Source organism: Suncus etruscus, chromosome 1 (assembly GCF_024139225.1).
Source record: "Suncus etruscus isolate mSunEtr1 chromosome 1, mSunEtr1.pri.cur, whole genome shotgun sequence".
Lineage (NCBI taxonomy): Eukaryota > Metazoa > Chordata > Mammalia > Eulipotyphla > Soricidae > Suncus > Suncus etruscus.
The window spans coordinates 15362157-15377115 of NC_064848.1; the positions used below are offsets into that span (position 1 = coordinate 15362157).

At 41.4% G+C, this 14959-nt stretch overlaps 5 non-coding genes across 5 annotated transcripts; 4 read left to right on the forward strand and 1 right to left on the reverse strand.

Annotated features, from left to right (window-relative positions):
- Positions 1-1277: 1277 nt before the first annotated feature.
- On the forward strand, positions 1278-1349 carry TRNAC-GCA (transfer RNA cysteine (anticodon GCA)). The gene has a single exon. It is a non-coding gene; the product is annotated as a tRNA-Cys (tRNA).
- A 9009-nt stretch (positions 1350-10358) lies between these two features.
- Positions 10359-10572, reverse strand: LOC125995084 (small nucleolar RNA U3). Its single transcript, XR_007490713.1, has one exon. It is a non-coding gene; the product is annotated as a small nucleolar RNA U3 (small nucleolar RNA).
- Positions 10573-13660: 3088 nt separating this feature from the next.
- Positions 13661-13732, forward strand: TRNAC-GCA (transfer RNA cysteine (anticodon GCA)). The gene has a single exon. It is a non-coding gene; the product is annotated as a tRNA-Cys (tRNA).
- Positions 13733-14125: 393 nt separating this feature from the next.
- Positions 14126-14197, forward strand: TRNAC-GCA (transfer RNA cysteine (anticodon GCA)). Its single transcript has one exon. It is a non-coding gene; the product is annotated as a tRNA-Cys (tRNA).
- A 393-nt stretch (positions 14198-14590) lies between these two features.
- On the forward strand, positions 14591-14662 carry TRNAC-GCA (transfer RNA cysteine (anticodon GCA)). The gene has a single exon. It is a non-coding gene; the product is annotated as a tRNA-Cys (tRNA).
- The last annotated feature ends 297 nt before the right edge of the window (positions 14663-14959 follow it).

Here is a 14959-nt window from a genome sequence, read left to right on the forward strand (position 1 = left end):
GAATGCTTATCTTGAATACAGGCAGGGTATGGGAAGGGAGGAGGGGCATGGGGGTGGGAATGTTGCACTGTTGAAGGGGCTGTTCTGTTTGTGAACTGAAACCCAACTATAATCATGTTTGTAATCATAGTGCTTAAATAAAAAATTAAAAACAATATTAGGGACTATGTGAGAAATAAATACTTTCAAAGCCTATATTTTTAATATCTTTATTTAAGCATCATGACTACAATATATTTGTAACTGGGTTTCAGTCATAAAAAAGGCAAAGCATATTTTTAAAATTTATAAAATTTTAGTATAAAATAAATTTGTGTCTGTTAAAATTTTTTGAAAATGTCAGAAGTAAATAAAGAAAAATTATGCTGATATTTACCACACAAAACACACACACACACACACACACACACACACACACACACGAAGAAAGGAAGAAAGAAAGAAAGATCCTAGGGGTACCAGCATGATGGACTAAAAGTGAACCTTGCCAAGAACCTAATCCTGTTCTTTGCTGAGTGACTGCTGTGGGTGGTCACAAGAGATGCAAAGAGTAGGTGAGGCTTTCCTGGCAAAACAAACACTTCAAACCATAGGCTAGTTCAATGGTACCAGGGATTGTTATATAGTCATCAACTACTCATCAATTCCGTGGGTAACTTGAGACATCACAAACAAAACTTCTTACAAAATGTACCTATATTATAGAGCTGGAACAATAAATAGCATAGTGGGTAGGTTGTTTGCCTTGTATCTGGCCGACCCTGATTCAATCATCAGCATCCCATGTGGTCCCCCACACCTGCCAGGAGTGCTTTCTGAGCATAGAGCCAGAAATAATGTCCGTGCGTCATCAGTTGTGACTCCAAAACAAAACAAAATAAAAAAGTATCTATACTGGCACTTAGAAAATGCAACAATATCCCAGAGAGAAAGTAGAGTCTCTGCCTCATGCAAGGGGAATGCCTGAAATGCTAACACTCCAGTCCAATAAGACTTTTCAAAATTTGTTTCCTGGTGCTCCTGGGAAGAGAGGATCCACACACCTAAGTCCACGTGAGCTAAACCAAAGAGATCCTGGAAGGCTGGTTTCAGATATTCCTCTGGCCTCTGCTGAGTCCCCACCCTCCATGAGAATGAGTTGCTAAGTCTCTATTTAACCTGAGATGCTCCTGGGACAAGTCTGGTAGCTTCTGAGAGGAGGGCAGGAGAGTGGCCTGACTCACCAGGTGAGAGGGACTCACAGGTAAAGATGCTCATGAGGCTACCTGGACATAGCAGGGGGCATAGCTCAGGGGTAGAGCATTTGACTGCAGATCAAGAGGTCCCTGGTTCAAATCCGGGTGCCCCCTCTTTTGGTTCCTGAGTCACTCACTAGAAGTCATGGGGTCCAACTGGTGGTCAGAGAGCTATATTTATGGTTTGTGGAGGGCTCCCAGACTTCTCTCGGGATGCAGCATCCCTGATATTCCTCTGTGTGGAGGAGACACTTCATCCCACTATGTCCAGTGAGGCCCCAGGGCTGCCTGGGACAGCTTGGAGTTGGCCTAGAAGGAGGGAGGCTGGTTGCAGGGACATCCCTGTACCAGTGCCATGGGTCGTCTGCCTTTGGGTATGGAGTACCTGGATTTCAACCAGGGACCTCATGACCTGCAGTCAAATGCTCTAACCCTGAGCTATACCCCCCCACACCTGTCAGATGATCTAATGAGCACCTTTTACTCCAGAGTCACCCTCACACCTCTAGTGCACAGAGCAAGTATCCACTTATCTCTCCAAGCTGAAAAGACCAACCAGTAATTCTCCACAAACTCCCCCCAACTCTGTTTGTGCCATCACACTTCAGGCAGAATATGTCTCTCCAGTTGTCATCTCACCCTGAGTCTTACCTGATTGTGCTCCAGAACTGCACCCTCTGAGGTCCTACCAGTCAGTGCTCAGGGGACCAAGTTTTGCTGGGACCAGACCCAGGACCATGCAAAGTTTGGTTTCTTGTTCTTTGAGAAATCTCCCTGGTCTTATTATCATTTATTAAAGTATAATTTTTATTTATTTTAAAAATAATTTTTTATTTAAGCATAATGCTAGCAAACATATTTATAGGTGATTTTGTCATAAAATGTGCAACTTTCCTGCCAGTTTCTCTTCTTTGATTATATAATATTTGCCATGGACTTGTGTCAAATGACCATGACTCTTGAGAAATGTTTCTTCCAGTCTCATCTTGTTGAGAGTTTTTCTTTGTCCCCCCCACCCTTGGTTAAAGTTTGTTTGTTTTTTTAATTAGGAACGGGTGTTAGACCTTATTAAATGTTTCCTCTGCATCTATTGATATGATCATAGTTTTTTTTGAAGATATGGTGTATGAAGTTGTTGACTAGCTTATGTTAAGTCATCCTTGTATCTATGAAATGAATGCTACTTGGTCATGGTACATGACCTTCTTGATGAGGCATTGAATCCTATTTGCTAGGAATTTGTTGAGGATCTCTGCATCTGTGTTCATTGGGGATATTGGTCCATAGTGCTCTTTTATTGCAGCATCGCTGTCTGTTTTTGGTATCAGGGTGATGTTAGCTTCATAAAAATTCTTTTTGAGTGTTTTTGTTTCTTCAATTTCCTGGAAAAGTCTGAAAAGAATTGGTGATAGGTCATGTTGAAAGGTTTGAAAGTGGGGCCAGTGAGGTGGCGCTAGAGGTAAGGTGTCTGCCTTGCAAGTGCTAGCCAAGGAAGGACCGAGGTTTGATCCCCCGGTGTCCCATATGGTCCCCCCAAGCCAGGGGCGATTTCTTAGCGCTTAGCCAGGACTAACCCCTGAGCATCAAACGAGTGTGGCCCAAAAAAACCAAAACAAAACAAAAAAGGTTTGAAAGAATTCCTTTTAATGGCCATTTTAATTTCCTCAATAGTGATGGGTCTATTTTGATATGCTATATCGTCTTGATTCAATCTTAGGAGGTTATAAGAATCCAATAATTTAGGGGCCGGGCGGTGGCGCTGGAGGTAAGGTGCCTGCCTTGCCTGCGCTAGCCTAGGACGGACCGCGGTTCGATCCCCCCCCCCCCCCCGGCGTCCCATATGGTCCCCCAAGAAGCCAGGAGCAACTTCTGAGCGCATAGCCAGGAGTAACCCCTGAGCGTCACAGGGTGTGGCCCAAAAACCGAAAAAAAAAAAAAAGAATCCAATAATTTATCCATTTTTTCAGGTTCTCCTGGGTTTTGGCATAGAGTTTCTCAAAGTAGTCTCTGATTACCCTTTGAATTTCTGTAGTATTTATAGTAATCGTCCCCTTTTCATTACTAATTAGGTTTATTAAGTTTCCATCACTCTCTTTTGAGTTTTGCAAGTGATTTACCAATCTTGCTTATTTTTTCAATGAACCAACTCTAGCTTTTATTAATCTTTCAGATTGTTTTTTGGATTTCCAATTCATTGATTCTGTCTAAGCTTTATTGTTTTCTTCCAATGCCTATTTTTGGTTTCTTTCATTGATCACTTTCCAATTTTATAAACTGTGTCATTAAGTTATTCATGTAGGGTCCTTCTTCCTTCCTGATGAGTGCTTGCAAAGCTATAATTGCAAAGCTATAATTTTTTCTCTTAGTACCACTTTTGCTATGCCCTACAAATTCTAATAATTTGTGCTTAGGAATTTTTTAATTTCCTCTTTGATTTTTGTCTCTTACCCACTGGTTCTTTAGTTGTGAGCTGTTTGATTTCCAGGTTAAAGTTTTTCCTCTGTCTGTTTGTATTTTAATTCAATGCACTATAATCTGATAAGGTAGTTGAACAATTTCTATCTTTTTGATTTTATGGAGGTGTTTTTGTTTTGTTTTGTTTAGGGACCACAGCCAGTGACGTTCAGGGTTTTTTCCTGGATATACACTCATAAATCACTCCTGCCTTGGTCTTGGGGGACCATATGGGATGTTGGGGATCAAACTAAAGTCCATCCCTGGTCAGCCGTATGCAAGAAAAATGCCCTACTGCTGTGCTATCACTCCAGCCCTGATGGAGGTATTTCTTATGTGCGAACATATGGTTTATCCTGAAGAATATGACTCAGGTGCATTTGAAAAGAATGTGTATTCAGTTCTCTCTCTCTCTCGCTCTCTCTCTCTCTCTCTCTCTCTATATATATATATATATATATATACATATATATATATACTCTCACTATATATATACATATATATATATGCTAAGCCACTCTCTTCCATTTCCCACTCAGAATCAATATATTCTTGTTAGGTTTTGCCTGGTTGATTTATCCAGAAATGACAGAGCAGCATTGATGTCTCCCACTATTATTTTGTTACTTTTGATGTCTTCCTTTAAATTAGTTATTTCTGTGAGGGATTTGGTTTTGGGGCCACACTTGGTGATGCTCAGGGGTTACTCCTGGCTATGTGCTCAGAAATCGCTCCTGGCTTGGGGGACCATATGGGACACTGGAGAATCAAACTGTAGTCTGTCCTAGGTTAGTACATGCAAGGTAAATGTCCTACCATTTGAGCTACCACTCCGGCCCCATATCTCTTGATTATTAAGAAATGTTTATATCTGTCCCATACAACTTTTTAAGTCTAAAGTCTGTGTCATCTGATATCCTTATGGTCACTCCAGCCTTTTTTTGTGTGTGTGTGTGTGTGTGTGTGTGTGTGTGTGTGTGTGTGTGTGGTTTTTGGGTCACACCCGGCAGTGCTCAGGGGTTATTCCTGGCTCCAGGCTCAGAAATTGCTCCTGGCAGGCACGGGGAACCATATGGGATGCTGGGATTCGAACCGATGACCTCCTGCATGAAAGGCAAATGCCTTACCTCCATGCTATCTCTCCGGCCTCACACTCCAGCCTTTTTAGTGGAATTGTTTGCTTGGATGATTTTCCTCCAATTTTTGACTTTGAGCCTATATTTGTTCTTACTATTCAGATGTGTTTCTTGTAGATAGCAAAACATTGGATTCAGCTTTTTGATCCATATTGCCACTCTGTGTCACTTAACTGGTGCATTTAGTCCATTAACATTGAGAGATATAATTGTCATGGGATTTAGTGTCATCTTTTTGTAGGAGTTTATTTTGTCTGTTGGTCTGTCTTTTCTTCTTCTTCTTCTTCTTCTTCTTCTTCTTCTTTTTTTTTTTTTTTTTGTTGTGGTTTTTGGATCACACCCGGCAGTGCTCAGGAGTTACTCCTGGCTCCATGCTCAGAAATTGCTCCTGCCAGGCATGGGGGACCATATGGGACACCGGGATTCAAACCGATGACCTTCTGCATGAAAGGCAAACGCCTTACCTCCATGCTATCTCTCCGGCCCCAGTCTGTTTTATCTTTTTGTTGTTGTTGTTGTTGTGGTTTTTGGATCACACCCGGCAGTGCTCAGGGGTTATTCCTGGCTCCAGGCTCAGAAATTGCTCCTGGCAGGCACAGGGGACCATATGGGACGCCAGGATTAGAACTGATGACCTCCTGCATGAAAGGCAAATACCTTACCTCCATGCTATCTCTCCGGCCCCAGTCTGTTTTATCTTAAAGAAGACCTTTCAGTTCATCTTTTTGGTATTTTTGTTTTGTTTTTGGGTCACACCCAGCAGCACTCGGGTTACTCCTGGCTCTACACTTAGAAATCGCCCCCGGCAGGCTCATGGGACCATATGGGGTGCCAGGATTTGAACCAATGTCCTTCTGCATGCAAAGCAAATGCCTTATCACTGTGCTATCTCTCTGGCCCCTCAGTTCATCTTTTAAGGCTGGATTTGAGTCTGAAAATGTTCTGAGCTGTGGTTTATTAGTAAAGCTGTGTATCCTTCCTTCAAACCTGAATGTAAGTCTGGCTGGATGAAGTACTCTTGGCAAAGCATTAATTTTGTTGAGTTTTGCCACTATATCTTACCACTGCACATGCAGGATTTGGTTGCATGCACTCTTGTTTTGTTTTGTTTTGTTTTGTTTTGTTTTGTTTTGGGTCACACCCGGCGGTGCTCAGGGGTAACTCCTGGCTGTCTGCTCAGAAATAGCTCCTGGCAGGCACGGGGGACCATATGGGACACCGGGATTCGAACCAACCACCTTTGGTCCTGGATCGGCTGCTTGCAAGGCAAACGCCGCTGTGCTATCTCTCCAGGCCCCTGCATGCACTCTTTAGCTCTGGGAATTTCTCTGCAATGATGTTCTTTTTTTTTTTTTTTTTTTTTTTTTTTTGGGTCACACCTGGCAGTACTCAGGGGTTACTCCTGGCTGTCTGCACAGAAATAGCTCCTGGCAGGCACGGGGGACCATATGGGACACCGGGATTCGAACCAACCACCTTTGGTCCTGGATCGGCTGCTTGCAAGGCAAACACCACTGTGCTATCTCTCTGGGCCCTGCAATGATGTTCTTGACTGTTTATTATTCTTGGAGGTTTTCTTTCTGGGTCTCTGGGAATCCACTGATTCAAAGACTTCTATTTTCATCTGTTCACTTTCTTTGAGGATTTTTCCCATTACTGGATCACTTGAGTTAAGGCTCTTTTCCAACCTCTTCTTTTGTATGGTATTGTTAAACATCTCATATTTTAGCACACTGATTTGATACTCAGCTGCTGTTACTCTGTTGGAGAGGTTTTCCAGTGAGATGTTCATTTCACCTACCAAATTTTTCTGTCCTGTTATTTCAGTTTGAAGTTTTCAAATTTCTACTTCCATTTCCTCTTGATTCTTATTTGTGTTTTTGTTCAGTTTGTTCCATGCTATTTTTGAGTTCTGTGAGTATCCTCCATATTTCTTCTCTAAAGTCCTTATCTGAGAGGCTAAGTAGGTGATTGGCACTTTTTGGGTCATCAGAGCTATCATCTTCATTCTCAAAACATAGTGGAAGCCTGTGCTGTTTCTCCATTGTCAAAGTTGCAGTGTGATGCTTTCTATGTGCCATGCTAGGTAGGGTTCTTTGAATAGAAGTGCTAAGTTGAGTGACCATGCTCCTCTGGCTCTGTACTTGACGGCAGGGGTCTACTTACCTGGCGATGCTTTCTGGCTGCTCCCTAACAGATTCTACTTTCTTCTCAGTCCTTAATGATGGGTCACTTAGCAGATGACGCTTTCTGAGAGCTGCCAAACAGATTCCACTTTATGCCTCACTCCTTAATGTGGGGTTTACTTACCCTCTGTCTCAGTTTTTATTGTTAAATTGTTCTCTATGTTTCTGTTATCATTTTAATTAGTATACATTAACAACACTTTTATTTATTTAAATTAATTTATTCATTTAATTATTTTGGTTTGGGGAAAAAAAAAAACCTGCACTTTTAAGGTTTACTCCTGGCAAGCTTGAAAGATCACACCCATGGGATGCTAGGCATTTAACTTCTATTTGCTGTGTGCAAATAGACAGAATAGCACTACTTCTATTTATCTGTTTGTTTGTTTCTTTCTTTCTTTATTTATTTTGGTTTTTGGGTCACACTCGGCAGTGTTCAGGGATTCCTCCAGGCTCTACACTCAGAAATCGATCCTGGCAGGTTCAGGGGACCATATGGGATGCCAGGATTCGAACAACCATCCTTCTGCATCCAAGGCAAACACCCTACCTCCTTACATTCTCTCCTGCCCCTCTATTATATTTTTAAAAATATTTAATCTCCAATATATCTTCAGGTTTTCATTCTTTATTTTTCCGTTGCTTTATTTAAGCACTGTATTAATTGTTATTGTTGGTTTTCTGTCATAGGATGTACACCAACGTTTACCAGTGCACCCTCTCCTATCATTGATGTCTTCTTTTCCCCTCTCACTCTGTCTCTAGGGCAAGCAATTGCTTTCCTCTCTCTGTTTTTTGACCCTATGCTTTGCAGCATTGTTGATGGAGGGATGCCTTGCATGTCACTTTCCTTTTAGCATCAAGTTCTTGTCCAGAGTGATCAATTCCAACTACCATTATCATAGTAGACACTTCTCTATTCTTTTCCCCCCTTTTATATTATTTATCTTTAATAAATAATATCTTTATTTAAACATCATATTTACAAACATGATTCTATTTGGGTTTCAGTCATAAAAAGAACACCCCTTATTGGCAGGATCAACATCATTAAAATGGCAATACTTCCAAAAGCATTGTACAGATTTAACGTGATTCCTCTAAAGATACCCATGACATTCTTCAAAGAAGTGGATCAAACACTTCTGAAATTCATTTGGAACAATAAACAACCTCGAATAGCTAAAGCACTCCTTGGGAAAAGGAATATGGGAGGCATTACTTTCCCCAATTTTAAGCTGTATTACAAAGCAATAGTTATAAAAAACAGCATGGTATTAGAATAAAGACAGACCCTCAGATCAGTGGAATAGGCTTGAGTACTCAGAGAAGGTTCCTCAGACATATAACCACCTAGTTTTTGATAAAGGAGCAAGAGATCCTAAATGGAGCAAGAAAAGCCTATTCAACAAGTGGTGTTGGCACAACTGGTTAGCCACTTGCAAAAAAGCAAATTCAGACCCCCAGCTAACACCATGTACAAAGGTAAAATCCAAATGAATTAAAGACCTTGATATCAGATCTGAAACTATAAGGTATATAGAACAACATGTAGGTGAAACACTCCAGGACATTGAGACTAAAGGCATCTTTAAGGAGGAGACAGCACTCTCCAAACAAGTGGAAGCAGAGATAAACAGATAGATGGGACTATATTAAGCTGAGAAGCTTCTGAACCTCAAAGGAGATAGTGCCAAGAATACAAAAGCCACCCACTGAGTGGGAGAAATTATTCACCCAATATTCATCAGATAAAGGACTAATATCCAAAATTTACAAGGTACTGATAGAACTATACAAGAAAAAAAACAACTAACCCCATCAAAAAATGGGGAGAAGAAATTAACAGACACTTTGAAAAAGAAGAAAGGCAAATGACCAAAAGGCACATGAAAAGATGCTCAACATCACTAATCGTCAGGGAGATGCAAATCAAAACTACTATGAGGTACTACCTCATGCCACTGAGATTGGCACACATCACAAAAAAGGAAAACAAGCAGTGCTGGTGGGGATGTGGAGAGAAAGAAACTCTTTTTTACTGCTGGTGGGAATGCCGTCTAGTACAACCTTTATGGAAAGTGATATGGAGATTCCTTCACAAACTGGAAATTGAGCTTCCATACGATCCAGCTATACCACTCCTAGGAATATACCCGAGGAACACAAAAATACAATACAAAAATCCCTTCCTTACACCTATATTCATTGCAGCGCTATTTATAATAGCCAGACTCTGGAAACAACCAAGATGCCCTTCAACAGATGAGTGGCTAAAGAAATTGTCGTACATATACACAATGGAATACTATGCAGCCGTCAGGAGAGATAAAGTCATGAAATGTTCCTATACATGGATGTACATGGAATCTATTATGCTGAGTGAAGTAAGTCAGAGGGAGAGAGAAAGACGCAGAATGGTTTCACTCATCTATGGGTTTTAAGAAAAATGAAAGACATTTTTAACAGTGTCTCAGAGACAAGAGAGATGAGGGCTGATAGGTGCAGCTCATGACATGAAGCTCACCACATAGAGTGATGAGTGTAGTTGGAGAGATGACTACACTGAAAACTATCATAACAATGTGAATGAATGAGGGAAGTAGAAAGCCTGTCTCGAGAACAGGTGTGGGGGGGGTGGGGAGGAGGGAGATCTGGTAAATTGGTGGTGGGAATGTTGCACTGGTGAAGGGGGGTGTTCTTTACATGACTGTAATTATACAACTATAATCATATTTGTAATCACGGTGTTTAAATAAAGATAATTATAAAAAAAGAACACCTCCTCCTTTACCAGTGCAACATTCTTACCACCAATGTCTCCATCACCTCCTCTCCACCTGTATTCAAAACAGGCTTTCTACTTCCCTCATATATTGACATTGTTATGATAGTTCTCAGTGCAGTTATTTCTCTTTTTTTTATTAATTACTTTATTTAAACACCATGGCTATAAGATTGTTCATAATACATTTGTTGTTTTTTTCACAGTTAAAGTCATACAATATACAATACCCTTTACCAGTGCATATTTCCCACCACTGATGTTTCCAATGTTCTCAATGCAGTTATTTCTCTAATTGCCTTCACCACTCTTTGTGGTGAGCTTCATATGGTGAGCTGGTTCTTCTGATCCTCATCTCTGGGAATTATTTCAATAATGTCTTTTATTTTTCTTACCCTTCTCTATTCTAACTGCACTCACCACTTTTTAAGAAAATCTTCATACCCTGGGTTCTTATCTCTTATCCCTGGACTCCTGACCTTTATCTCTATTGTCTATAAACAATTATTACCATACTATGTCTGATTTTCTTTTCTTTTTTATTCTTTTCTTTTTTTTTTTTACCACTCAAACTGCATTCTCTCCTTATACCCTCTCCAGAGGAAAGGGAGAACGATCATCAATGGCCAAAGGCAGTTGCAGAAGCAACACCTAAAGGCAGCTTCGCACTCAGGAGAGGACGCTCTGACTCCTCCTTGTGGCTTCAAGTGCTCTACACGATTAGAGAAACTTCTCTAGACACATACTATAGAAGTGATCCCTGAAAGTATAGTCTTATGTTTGCTTTTCTTATATTCCATAAATGAATGAGATTATTCTACGTCTATCCCTTTCTCACTTACTCATTTCATTCATCATAATAATCTCCATGTTTATCCATGTATAGGCAAATTTCATGACTTCATTTTTTCCTATTTTGCATCGTATTCCATTGTGTATACCATAGTTTCTTTAGCTATTCATCTATTGTCAGGCACCTGTGTTGTTTCCAGATTCTGGCTATTATAAATGATGCTGCAATGTACATAGGATTTCAGAGGGCATTGTTGTCTTGTGTTTTTGTGCTCCTGGGTGTATATCCTTAGGAGTGGTATTGCTGGATCTTATAGAAGCTTTTTGAGGAATATTATATTGTTTTTCAAAAATGCTGGACCAGGCTACATTCCCACCAGAAATTAAAGATAGTTCCTTTCTCCCCACATCCATGACAGTACTAGTTGTTTTTTGTTTTGTTTTGTTTGTTTTTTGTTTTTATGATGTGTGCAATCTCTATGGTGTGAGGTAGTATCTCATTGTTTTAATTTGCATCTCATGGTGATAAAATATGTGGAACATTTTTTGGCCATTTGTATTTCTTCTCTGAGGAAATATCTCTTCATTTCTTCTCCTCAGTTCTTGATGGGGTTAGATTATTATTTTCTTGTAAAGTTCAATCAGTGCTTTGTATATCTGAGATATTAGCCCCTTGCTGAATATTGTACTGTATATTAATCTTCTCAGTTTAATATAGTCCCATTTGTTTATTCTTGCTTCCACTTGCTTGGACAGTGCTTTTTATCCTTGAATATGCCTTTAGCTTCAGTGCCATGGAGTGATCTGCGTATGTTTTTCTCTATGTGTGCTATGTTTCAGGTCAGATATCAAGGTTTTTAAACTATTTTGATTTGACCTTTATGCATGGTGTTAAGGAGAGGTATGTGTTCTTTTTGTCTGCATGTAGTTGACCAGTTTTCCCAGCACCTTTTGTTGAAGAGGCTTTATTTGCTCCACGTTGTATTTCTTGCTCTTTTATCAAAAGTTAATTGTTTGTAAACCTGTGGGTTCATCACTAAATATTCAAGTCTATTCCATTGACATGAACCACCATCCTTCTGCATGCAAGGAAAACGCCTTACCTCCAATGCTATCTCTCCGGCCCAATTGCTTTCTTTTTAAAGGTTATTTTTAATTGGTTTAGGAATGTCAGCTAAAGATGTAAAACATTTGGTTTGGGGATCAGTTCTGTAGCATCTGGAAGTTCTCAAGGTTAACTCCTGACTGAGCTTAGGGGACACTTCTGGTGGAACTCTGGGAAACATAGGGAGTGAGGGGATTGAACTTGGGTTGGCTGCATGCACAGTAGGCAATCTATCTACTGTACTGTCTCTCTGGGCATTTAGTTGCATTTTCTAAGTGCTGGTGTAAATACTTTGTTTTGGGGGCACACATGTGGCTCATAGACATTACTCCTGGCTCTGAGCTCAGAAAGCACTCCTGGCAGGTGTGGGGGACCATATGGGATGCTGATGATTGAATCAGGGTCAGCCAAGTAGACAGACAACCTACCCACTGTGCTATTTATTTCTCCATCTCTATAATGTAGGTATATTTTGTAAGAAGTTTTGTTTATGATGTCTCAAGTTACCCACAACATTGATGAGTAGTTGATGACCATATAACAACCCCTTGTACCATTGAGCTAGCAATAGCCCATGGTTTGGGGTGTTTGTTTTGCCAGGAAAACCTCACCTGCTTTTTGTATCTCTTGTGACCACCCACAGCAGTCACTCAACAAAGAACAGGATAAGGTTCTTGGCAAGAGTCACTTTTTGACCATCATGCTGGTACCTGTAGGATCTTTCTTAAAAACAAAACAAGCAAACAAAACAAAAACAAAAAAAAAAACAAAACACATGTCCATTGGAATGGAAAATCAGCCAGCTTTATGTCATCTCTAATAATTTCCTCTTTCTGGAACTTTGAACTTCCTATTGTACACTTCCTGTTTTCAACTTGATTATATTTATGTTTCGTTTTACTGTCTTTTGGTTTTTCATATTCTGAAAAATAGAATGCATTTTCAAAGATTGAAGTTTTCTGTTTTCTATTTCTTTTTAGCAATAAGGGTGTTGTTAGTCAGTGATCTTTTTTCCTCAAATTCTCTTCTTGTTTTACACATGGATGACCTTAATGCATATCACAAGACCTGAATCTCTACTCAGGAAAATTGAGGCACAATGGCACATCTTGATGGGCTTCATACTCTGTGACCCTGCCCCTGTATTTTCCCATGTGCAGTTCCGGGTGAACACAACCTAGGGAAGCCATGACACAGAGTGGGATCTGTGCCCATCCAGAGGTAGCCACACAGCCACACTTGCCCTTTCTGACATGTCTGACCCAGCAGAAGGTCATGTCAGGGGTGCTAGTGTTCAGGGACTTCCAAGGACTGTGCTCCTGACTCATCTCAGTGACTACTGAAGAGGATTCCCAGAAGTATCTGCAGAAACACCTGTGCTGATGTAATTTAGGGACAGAAACACCCCTGGGGAATGTGCACCCTCAGGCAGGCCTGGATCTCTGCTCAGCCAAAGAAAAAGCTTTTTGGAGATGACAAAATACCAGATAATTCCCATCTGGAGTTTGTTGCTTTTCACCAAAACAATACTGAAGATACTAACATCTGTAGGTTATCTTGGGGACCAAGATAACTTATATTGGGAATATTCTTCTGGCAACAATTAAACAGCGACTCCCATAGCAAAATCACTAGCCTGCCTTGCTCCTGTCACAGCTTCTCCTAGAGCTCAAGACTCTGGTTTGAATTATTTCTGTCCTTGCTGAGACACACAGGGAAAATAGGGGTACCTCTAGGAGTTGGGCTCATTCTGGAACCCTGGTCAGATCCTGGAAGGGGAGATTCAAGAACCCCTTTCCTGCTTCTGTTGAGTCCCAGCCCACCATGAAAATGGGATGGAGAATGCAAGGAGGCTCCTGGGACAGGTCTGGCAACTCCTGATTCACCAGGAGAGATTCAGGAGAGTGGCCTGATTCACCAGGTGAGAGGGTCTTAGAGGTAGCTCATCAGGCTACCTGAGCATAGCAGGGGGTATAGCTCAGGGGTAGAGCATTTGACTGCAGATCAAGAGGTCCCTGGTTCAAATCCAGGTGCCCCCTCTTTTTGGTACCTGAGTCACTCACTAGAAGTTTTGGGGGCCAAGTGATGGTCAGAGAGTTATAATCATTATCTATGGAGGCCTCTCAGCCTCCTCTCAGGATGCAGTATCCCTAATATCCCTCTCTGTGGAGGAGACACTTCATCCCACTATGTCCAGTGAGGTCTTAGGGCTGCCTGGGACAGCTTGGAGTTGGCCTAGGAGGAGGCAGGATGCAGGGAAAACCCTGGTACCAGTACCATGGGTAATCTGCCTTTGAGTATGGAACACCTGGATTTAAACTCTCCTAAGAACAGGCCAGGCAATTTCTGAGAAAGGGCAGGAGAGTGGCCTAATTCACCAGGTGAGAGGGACTCACAGGTAAAGATACTCATCAGACTACCTGGACACAGCAGGGGGTATAGCTCAGGGGTAGAGCATTTGACTGCAGATCAAGAGGTCCCTGGTTCAAATCCGGGTGCCCCCTCTTTTTGGTACCTGAGTCACTCACTAGAAGTTTTGGGGGCCAAGTGATGGTCAGAGAGCTATAATCATTATCTGTGGAGGCCTCTCAGACTCCTCTCAGGATGCAGTATCCCTAATATCCCTCTCTGTGGAGGAGACACTTCATTCCACTATGTCCAGTGAGGTCTTAGGGCTGCCTGGGACAGCTTGGAGTTGGCCTAGGAGGAGGCAGGATGCAGGGACAACCCTGGTACCAGTACCATGGGTAATCTGCCTTTGAATATGGAACACCTGGATTTAAACTCTCCTAAGAACAGGCCAGGCAATTTCTGAGAAGAGGGCAGGAGAGTGGCCTATTCACCAGGTGAGAGGGACTCACAGGTAAAGATGCTCATCAGACTACCTGGGCATAGCAGGGGGTATAGCTCAGGGGTAGAGCATTTGACTGCAGATCAAGAGGTCCCTGGTTCAAATCCAGGTGCCCCCTCCTTTTGGTGCCTATCTCACTTGTGGGAGGTGAGAAAACCTGTAGTCCAGGACTGTAAAAATCACAGATCATCATTTGACAGCTCCTGGAGTAGCACCACCAGTATTTCAGCATTTTCATCTGCAACCAAATCACTTTTCAGTATCATTTCAGTGACAAGTACTTCTGCCACACTGTGGCCTGCATTTGTATAGGTTCAGCATTCCTTTCCATGCATTCAGAGTATTTGTTCTGATAAAGAAGAACTGTCAGTTCATCTTTTAAGGCTGGATTTGAGTCTGAAATTTTTCTGAGCTA